We start from the raw sequence: 9,873 nt of genomic DNA, 5'->3' as shown, positions 1-9,873 counted from the left end.
TTGCTGCACCCAGTGTCCCAAAATCAGCTTACCCCTGCTGCTCCTGCCTTCCTCCTGACTGTGTTTCTTCTGCCTTACTGGTAATTGCTTTTATGATATGTACACTGATGCTCACTTCTGTCTGAAGCCGTCTGAGCTTTGTTTTATGGCTGCTGCAATATGCAGGAATGAAGCCATGCATCAAGCATGAAAGCTTTCTTGGCCGAGCAGGGCAGGGAAGAAGCCACTCGGCCTTGGTATCTTGTTCCTTTGGCTTTGATGGAAAACAATGGTGGTTTCTGGAAGCTATTACAAACTAGGTCTGCAGGCCAAAAGCAAATAAAATGTGCTCGCTTGAGACAAGATGAGACACTGAACAATGTGATGGGCCAGGAAGGTGGAAGAGCACACACCCGAGGCTTGAGAAAATAGGGAGTGGGCGGAAACGTTAGGTAAGGCATTACTTAAGCTTAGAACTGATACGTAACTGCATAACTGAGATAAAACTGCTGTTCTGATCAAATGTGGCTAATGGAAGAGAGCTCAGCCAGCAAATCACTAGCAATTATTTACAGTCACTTTTTTGCCTCATTTCAAACATCATCTGCTCTGGCTTTTTTCACTTTTTTCTAAGTTTTCTAAGCATCTGTGGAAATATGGCTTAATACTTTCTTCTTGCCCTTTCTCTCAGTGAAAGCTGCAGGATCCCACAGTGGGCTGGATCTGTGAACATCTCCCCAGGCTGCAGCAGGTTTCTGCAGCCTGGGAGGTGGATTTGAGCAGCAGTGAAGGCAGCAAGCAGGCAGGAGCGTGGAGCTGCTCATCTTTGCCAGGCAAGGCAAGCAGGCCTGGATTGCAGCCTGGTTTTCTTCAGTCTTGGTTCCTCTACCGCTCTAGATTAATGCACTTTTTGTTCCCCTCAAAGGAAAAGGTTGTTGTGAAGTCCAGGCACCTTGGGGAGTGAAAAAACAGCGTCTGCTCTGACTCATCCCTCGATGCACGGGAGTATCTTCATCGATGAGAGAGTACCTCACTGGTTTCAGAGAGTCAGTGAGTTGCCGTGAGTGTGTGGGAGAAGAGACACAGCCCCCATTGCCCTGCCAGCGGCAGGTGAGCAGCATGGAGGGAGGTCACAATCTATAGGGGAGGTCTCTCCAGTGAGAGGGCACGTACAGGTGGTTTCACTCCAGCTGCAGCCTTTCCTATGGCAGACTTAATACCAGAAATACCAAGGGAGGAGAGGAGGCGTTTTCTGAAACCTTACAGAATTTCAAGCAAAATGGTGCATTGGTTTTGGGAAGCATCAAAATCATTATGTAAATGCTAATAAACATGAGTGAGTACAGGCTCTTGTGGAGACTAGTGGGTCCGTCATGCTACAGCGCTACGTGAATAATCAGTTTTGAAAAAACTGTAGAAGAAAAGTTTTGTTCTGACTCAAAGCAATTAAAAAATACCAGGTGAAAAACAAGTAAATAAAATGGCTTGGATCAAACTAAATACCTTGTTCAACCTGAGAGGTGATGCTTTTTTCAAGTCTGAGACCTTTCAGTTGAAGGACATCTTACATGCATTTAAATGAAAACCAAAAATACTGATCAAAAATGCCAGGAAGAAATTCTCTTTTCTCTGCCTCTTTCCTTTTATTTCCCCATTTGGTTTTTTGGCATGAACAGTCTGGAATCCACAAAATGTTTTGTTGGCATTAAATCTGTACTTTTGTGTTGGAAAAAGCTTCTTCTGAGTTTGGCGTTCTTATTTTTGTTGGGGGTTTTGTTTTTTCTCTTTTTTCCTGGCCTCTCCCTCACTGTGTGCACAGGGTAAGTTACAGTACTGTAAGCTTGCAGTCTTCCTCCTCCACTGGTAGAGGACGGGAGAGATGCCCTCACTGGGGCTGCATTGGGTGAAAAGGGGGGCTGTAACACCAGTGCACAGCACGGAGAAAGCCCAATATCCCCACATAGAAACATGGAGTCGTAGCTAAGACTAAGCTCCCACACTCGATTCCTGCCCGCTTGGGTCAGGACGGAAATAAGCACTCTGCTCCAAAAAATCTTTAACTTAATTAAAAAGGAGCCTCAGAGATGTGTGGGGGAGAAAAGAAATAATTGGGATGCCTCAGCCATGCACTCAGCATGTGAAAGGAGGGGTCAGCTTTGGTCCCCACGTCTGCAGCAAGGGGGTTGCTGTGGGTGAAGCAGCGGAGCCGAGAGGAGGTGGAAGGGCACGATGCTAGGGCATGAGTAGCAGGGGGTGCCCAGGTAGGCAGCCCTACAGGCGCACTGGTGAGAGTGGGTCCGGTTTTCCCCGGCCAGAGCAGCTGAGCTAACTGGAGATCCCCTGCCCACGGATGCTTCCCATGGCCCTGAGCCACCAATTTAGCAATTCTCTCGGGAGCAGATAAATAAAATCCCAACTCTCCATCTAGACCCAGGGCTAGTGCTAGGTTGGGTGCCCAAGCAGGTCCACAGCCTCAGAGGTGGCCTTGACAAAAGCTAATGGCATCGTCTCCCTGGGCCAGGTGCAGCTGGTCTGCATGTGCACACCTGTATGCCCCGCCGCATTAAAGCCAGCCTTTGTTTGCACTGGTCAATAGCCTTTGCAGTTTCTGTTTGTTTTCAGCTTGGGACAAATGGTGTCCGCAGTCAGCCCAGGTGAGCTGGTAGTGCTGTGGATGTAAAGAGCTCGCTGGACCCTGACCTGAAACGGCTGCTCCGGCACCAGCAGCTGCAGCACAAGCAACTTTTCCATGCATTGCCCAGGGCTGGCCCCTAAGGCTTTATTGTTTGTGTTATATTTTAATTTCCATGAAATTCAGAAGGGTATTTGGAAAGTGGGGAGTAATAAAAAACTAACTTAAACCAGTATGCTAGCTGGCAAAAGAGATAGTGTCACATCCTAAATGTTTTTTTCAAGGCATCATTTTTGACAACAAAATTAATGCTTAAGAAATTCAGACTAGAGGAATATAGTGAAGCTACACAACAGAAACACTCAGTAAATTTATTTTTAGGGAGATTCCTGTTTGTATGAGAGTACTCACATTATGCAAAATCTAAGTTTTCACTAAAAATGAATTTAAAAAAATCTCTCACGCTCATAGTTGAGGAAATAACTTCAAATTAACGTATCTTAGGAGTTACTTCTGCCTGACCCTCTACAAAACCTGCAGCAGCAAGGTTAATGCCCGGTTCCCCACAGCTCTTCTGCTGTTCAGGTGACATGTTGCTTCCCCTTCTGCAGTAGCCACAACAGGAGCACTGCACTGAGGAGCTCAGCCACCCTGAGGGGTCCTAGGTGGAAAAGAGAGGTGAGAGGGGGCAACCGGCCACTGACACAGCAGGTGCTTTGTTGTGTTTCTTCCTTTTTTTTTCCAACAGCAGGGTGGTCAGATGGAGGATGATTTTAAGCTTCTTCCTCATCTTCCTAGCCTGAGGGTCTCCAGGGAAGAGGATGACCAGCTCTGGCACTCTGGCCCTGACCACAAGGACGTGGCTGCTGTGGCTCACCCAACAGCAAAAGGGTGTCCAGTAATGGAGGTCCATTGGTGGCACCCGGTGTGATTTTTGGCAGAATCCACGCATGGCATACAGAGCTGTGTCTGTACCCTATGAGCTGGGTGACACCTCCACCAAGGATGGGATGGGCGTTTTTGAGCACATCCAGAGAAAAGGCAGTGGCGTGGCCAAAGCACACAGGATGAGAAAGCCGGGCACAAGCTTGGGTGTCCAAAGGGAAGGCTCCTTGCAGCCAGGTGGGGTTGGAGCAGCTTGTGTGCCCACAGCCACGGCGGCACCTACTCCTGGGGCTAGGTGGCCTGTGGAAAGCAAGTGCTGTGTCTTGGGCTGCTGGGAGGGGCAGGAGGCTCCTAGGGGCCTGCCCTGCTCCAAAAATTCATGGTCAGTGACAGGCAGGGTCTGCCAAGATGGACTTCACTTATGCTTATTTTTTGGGAGCATGCTTGGGAAGGTTCATGGGCTTGTTGAGATAATTGCAAGTCTGCCAGGATGAGTACAACAGCACTATAGTGCCTTGTGTAAAATGGCTTTCTCTATTAATTCCAGGTGGGTTTTTTGATGTTTTAAGATATTTCTATGAAGGCTTTTGTTGCAGCTACAACTTTCTGTTTCTTTCTCTTGATAACTGAAACCGATGGGACTTTGCACAGGCAGGGCGTGTGGTACATGGCCGCAGAGAGGATCAGAGCTCAGCAGGACTTGTCTGCTAAAGCAGCAGCTTTATCAGAAAATTGCTGTGCACTGAATAGATGGATGATGTACCCTTACCCAGCGCAGTGCTTGTCAGTGTTTCTTTGTAATTTGCAAAGTGCTTCCTCCCAAGGACTAGCTTTTCTTCATCAAATGTTCAAAATGTTATGTCAATATATTTTCATGTAAAACCAGGCATTCCTGGTTTGCACATCTTGGAAATAAGAGGTCTATGTTTTTGTGGAGACAGGGACAGACTTCGTCTTGATCTGGCTACCTGTTCGATGCGAGCCCTGTTTAGCTGCATCGGTACCAAGGGGTACCAAGAGTAGCCCTTAGTTCCTTTGCCAAATTACTCATTTTTCTCTCCTCCCTTCCATTTTTCCCAGGACACAGAGGGGTTTGACCTAAAACCTCCCTGTCACCCCTTTGGGCTGGGAGCTGAGGGTGACCTGACTTGGGGCCACCCCTGCGTCGCTGCTGGTGGACGCAGCTGTGCCTCTGGCCAGGCCGGCAGGTGGGCAGCCATCGCTCGCAGGTGTCACGATTCATGCTCCCACTGATGTTTAATCGTTAACCTCCCCGGGGCTGCCCTTGCCAGCAGTTTGCTGGGAGGCTGGGGTCCCACCAGGGCAGTGATAGGCAGTGATGGCGGCACCTCAGTGGTTTTCTGCACCGTCTCAGCCCCTTGGCTTGGCAAGTCCTGGCTTGCTGCGGTGGCCTCCAGCTCTCTGCACGTGGGTGTAACCTTTCAGCATGCCTCTCCCTCATAATGTGCCCTTGGAGCCCCCTTCATAGAATCATAGAATCATTTAGGTTGGAAAAGAGTCAAACCATCAACTCCACTCTACAAAGTTCTCCCGTACACCATATCCCTTAACACCACATCTAAACGAGTCTTAAACACATTCAGGGATGGTGACTCGACCACCTCCCTGGGCAGCCTATTCCAGTGTCTAAAGTGTCAGTTCCTGCCCACTTCCTTGGCCTTCCCGGCAAGGGCTGCGGTGGATGCTTCTTGTTGGCAGCACTCGGTCCTGCTGCTTGTTTTGGCCTCCTCGCACATGGGAGTCCCTACTCTGACACAGATGGGATTGCTTTAACTGCTTGTGACTCATTGCTGGCCATGTGGCACCCCTGGAGTCCCACCAGCAGGACGCCTATGCCAGGACAGCAAAGGAAGTAGCGCCATGCTGGGCACAAGAGTCTCTCTTGGGTACAGAGCAAGTGTTTTGGTTTAGGTTGTGGGGTTTTTTTCAGAGCTGATTTGGGCAGGTTTCAGGTGCAACCTCTACAGGGATGAGTCTCCATGACACTTTTTAAAAGCAACATGTTTTCTGCTGGTTTTTGCCAGGTGGGCGCCCGGTTAAGGCCACTCACTGGGGCATCCTGACACTGACAGCCCTGCCACTGCCTGAGGGTGTGCTGTGGTGCCTGCTCAGCACCAACACCTGGCTTTCCCTCAGGGAATTCCCCCCCCAAAAACCCAATGTTGCCCTTCCTCCAACATGGGCTCAGTGGGCCAAACCAGGCTGTCTTACAACGTGATTTCCTATGCTCCTGGAAACGATGAGATAAACCTTCAATGGGAAGGAAATACAGGATAATACTTGGTGATCCCCATCTAGAGGCATTTAGGAGGACAGAACTGAGCTGGTGAAGGTGCAGGTGGCGCTGAGCAATATTGCCGGCAAGAGGATCAAAATGCTGTTTAAGAAAACCGAAGATGTACTAAAATACCTTGACCCTCAGTACATTGATAGGATAGATGTTCCAGACGCCATGAAGCTGCAGTTCATCTTGGCCGAGGGCCAGGTTATTCCTTCCCAAGCAGCCCTTCTGGAGCAAGTGAAGAACCCCCAGCCCATCTTTGACAGTGCAGTGTCTCCAAGTAGCACTGCAAAGTGAACAATATCGATTCAAGAAAGACAAGGAACTACTGGAGAGAGTCCAGCAGAGGGCTATGAAGATGATCAAGGGACTAGAGCATCTCTCTTATGAGGAAAGGCTGAGAGGCCTGGGTCTGTTTAGCCTGGAGAAGAGAAGACTGAGAGAGGATCTTATCAATGCTTACAAATATCTGAAGGGCAGGTGTCAAGAGGATGGGACCAGACTCTTTTCCATGGTGCCCAGTGACAGGACAAGGGGCAAGAGGCACAAACTGGAACACGGAAAATTCCTTCTCAACATCAGGTAAAACTTCTTTACTTTGAGGGTGACCGAGTCCTGGAACAGTGCCCAGAGAGGCTGCATAATCTCCTTCTCTGGAGTTACTCAAAAACCGCCTTGATGCATTCCTGTCCAACCTGCTCTAGGTGAACCTGCTTTGGCAAGGGGGTTGGACCAGATGATATCCAAAGGTCCCTTCCAACCCCTACCATTCTGTGATCCTGTGACTAGTTTTACAAGCAGAGGGCCTGAAACCATTTTTGAAACCTAGATGTACAAATATCTTCCTATCTAAAGTGAATATTTGATTTTCCATGAATAAATTTAGGAAGCCTGTAAAAATAGCTGGCCTGAACTCAACAGATTGTACTTTCCAGAAGGCAAAGGCATTATGCTGTTAAGTGGGTTATGTTCAAATGTTTAATAGTCCAAATTGCTCAGCTGAGGGGAAGGTTTTCACTTTTTGCGAGAAACTCCTTTGAAATTACCTTATTCTGTGTCAAAAATATTCAGACCTTTGAGACATACATGGTTTTGTGGCTGCACCGTTGATCTTCCCAGCCAATGCAAAGATAGGTGACATACAGTGAATTTGGGCAAGGGGCTGAGGGGGAGCCTGGCCATGGGAGGGCATGTCTCCTGGAGGGACTGCTTCAAGTGCCCCGTCTGCTCTTCAGAACTGACTGGCTTTTGAGGTGAAAGTGTGCAGGTCCTTGTTTGCTGTGTCAAAGCAGGGTTATGGAAGATGGGTGAAGACCAAGCGAAACCTCTGGGTTTCTGTGATTGACGCACACATTGCTGAAAGAGAGGAAGAATGGTGTCGGTGGTGTGCAGGAACTGCTGTCAGCTGCCATCATAATGTGAGGCCATGCCCACCACATGTGGCGGTGGGGCTGCTCCTGAGCGGGTGAAGTAGTTCAGCCTGTTTTGGATGTGGGTGGGTGTGAGGGGCAGGGAAGCCGATGTCTCGCTTGCCTTTTGGACCCGGGCAGGCTTCATACCATGGCTTGCTCACAAAACAGGGGGGGACCACCATCTTGCATGTGCCAACTCTGTGCTGCAGCTGGGCATATGTGCCTGGCTGGTGCCAGCTTCTGGGGGGTGACAGAGGCATGTGAGGGGGCCACCAGACACTGGCATCCCCTCATGGGCAAAGCCATGCACAGAGACGGGAGTGGAGCTATTCCATTCTCTTGAGGCCTTTCCTTATTTGTTTCAATCATGACAACATGATTTACTTTATCTATAAATATCCCTCTGGCACAGGGAGTAACATGTTGGATGACATTTTCCAGATGGTCTCGTGTTCATGGGCAAGGTGATCCCCTGGCATCATTTGAAAAGGGAAGAAAATGTGATCTGCAAACCTGCACGCCATTTCGCAAGTGACTTCAAAATAATTTCATGTCTATCCCTGCTCTCAGGACAGAGCAGAAAGAGCCCGTTTTGACACGTGGTGCAATCCCCTGGCTGAGACCCAATACCCTTCAAAATCCAAATACTGCAAAAAAACTATCAGGCTGACTGGAGTCAGTGGCCTTTCTCCTGCCACTGAAAACTTTGCTGCTGTTCCTTATTTTGGGGTTTGTTGTTTTTAAAATTTCTTAAACTCACTTCAAGGCTAAGAGCTATTCAAGGCAGGCATTTAAAACTTGCCATTACAGTTCAAAACACCCTGTATTTTTTTCAAGGCCTTTGGAAGATCATCCTGACCAAGGAGCGCCAGCAGACCATGCCATCATCAGCCGCCATTAAGTTGTTAAGATGAAGCGATCTGCCTCCTGCTGCCGGACAGGCAGGATCACCTCGGGGTGCCATGAAGCTCCTGGCCAGCTTCCCCAGGAGCTCAGAGATGTCCCTGCAGGCTGGGCTGGCTGCAGACCAAGGCAAGAGCCAGAGCTGGAGAGTGGGATGCTGACAGAAGGGCTGATTTGGTTCATCCTGTGCAGGAACCGGGGTGATGGACCAAGTTGTGTGCAATGAGATGTCCTGTCCCTGCACGGTGTGCCCAGGGTACTGGCTGGGCAGGCAGGGGTGCTGCTGAGGTGCGCTGCGGGGGTTGGTGGGGTACATCTGCAGCCGCTGGCCGGTTGCTCAGAAAGAGCTTGGAGCAACTGGATCAGCTCTGTGGGTAGGCTTCTGCAGGTGGATGCTACCCTGCGGAGGAGGGACAGCCTGCTGGAGTGGTGAGGAGACCTGGGATCTGGAGCAGAGGGGAGCAAGCAGAATTAGCCAGGCACATCATACAGGTGTGCAGCAGGTTTGTGCTGACTGCAGGGACTCAGGGCACTAAAGGCAACACACAAGCCAAACCATGGCCTGGCAGAATATCCAAATATTTTGTGCAAATCCAAACATGTATTTTTTACTGTAATAATCTATTGATTATTGAGTTATCGGGAAAAAAAAAAAAAAGTGACACAATAGCTCAAAACAAGCAGCCCCTTAGTAAGTCCCTCCAGGTGGCTGAGCTCACACCTCCAGGCTTTCAGCCAGGGTCCAAACCTTGTTCTGACATCCAGCACGCAGAGCCATTGGCATCTGGGAGAAATCCTCAGTGTCCAAAATTAGGAAGCTATTAGCTAGGAACCAAAGATGCCCGTGCACCTGAAACAATTTAGGTATCCTCAAAGGCCCAGGAGGACAGAGGGTTCTTGAGTGTTATTTTAGATATTATTGGCATGCGTAGGAGTACAAGAAGGCAGCTCTGGCCTCAGTCACCATGACAAACTGCACTGACTCCTGTACCTGACATGCTGGCAGCCGCCTCAGGGAGAGTCAACATGCACACTGGGAAGCCCTTTTGAGCCATTGCAGTTCACAGCCTGGCACGTTAAGAGGCTCCCCCAGGTCATCTCCTGTTTGCTTTAATACACCTGTCTTTGAGGAGCTGCTTCCCAGGGGGTCTGCACCTCCCTATATGGTAAATGCACCCCTGTATGGCAAATGCAGAGGCCTGGAGTGAGTGGCGAGTGTGCAAGGGCAGGTGCAGCCAGGGAGCAGCTCCCAGACTGTGTGCACTGGCTACCAGCAAACCCTCACTCCTCCACTGGTATTTGTGCCCTTACTTATCCCAGTGCTCTCATCGTTACCGGTGTACCGGTGTGACAGCAGCACTGGAGTTTTTGGATGGTGCCCCCTCCCAGGGAGGCCAACGGGGCTGTCCTCAGCTGTAGGAGCTGGGGGCTTGCAGGGTGGCCGCTCCCCAGGCAGGACCACCAGCCACGGGTGGCAAGCACTGCCTGGAGCTGAACGTAGTAGGAGAGGTATAAAACACAGAACAGGCTTTGTCTGGTGCCTGCACTGTTTCTGGTTTGAGAAGAGGAGCCCTGAAAGCACTCGGGGTGTGGGAAGGGTGCAGGGAGGGTCCAGGGAGGATGCACGGAGAGAGACCGACCTGCCCAGGTTGCAGCTGGCCACTAGCCACACCGGGCATATTGCCAGCTCATCTGCTTTGGAAAGAGGCAAAGCTGCCTTTTTTAGGACCTCTGCCTTTACTCACTAAGTAAAAGGGCTG

This window comes from Larus michahellis, chromosome 1 (genome assembly GCF_964199755.1).
Source record: "Larus michahellis chromosome 1, bLarMic1.1, whole genome shotgun sequence".
Taxonomy (NCBI): Eukaryota; Metazoa; Chordata; class Aves; order Charadriiformes; family Laridae; genus Larus; species Larus michahellis.
The sequence above is the reverse complement of the archived record's forward strand: the minus strand, read 5'-3'. Positions refer to the sequence as shown.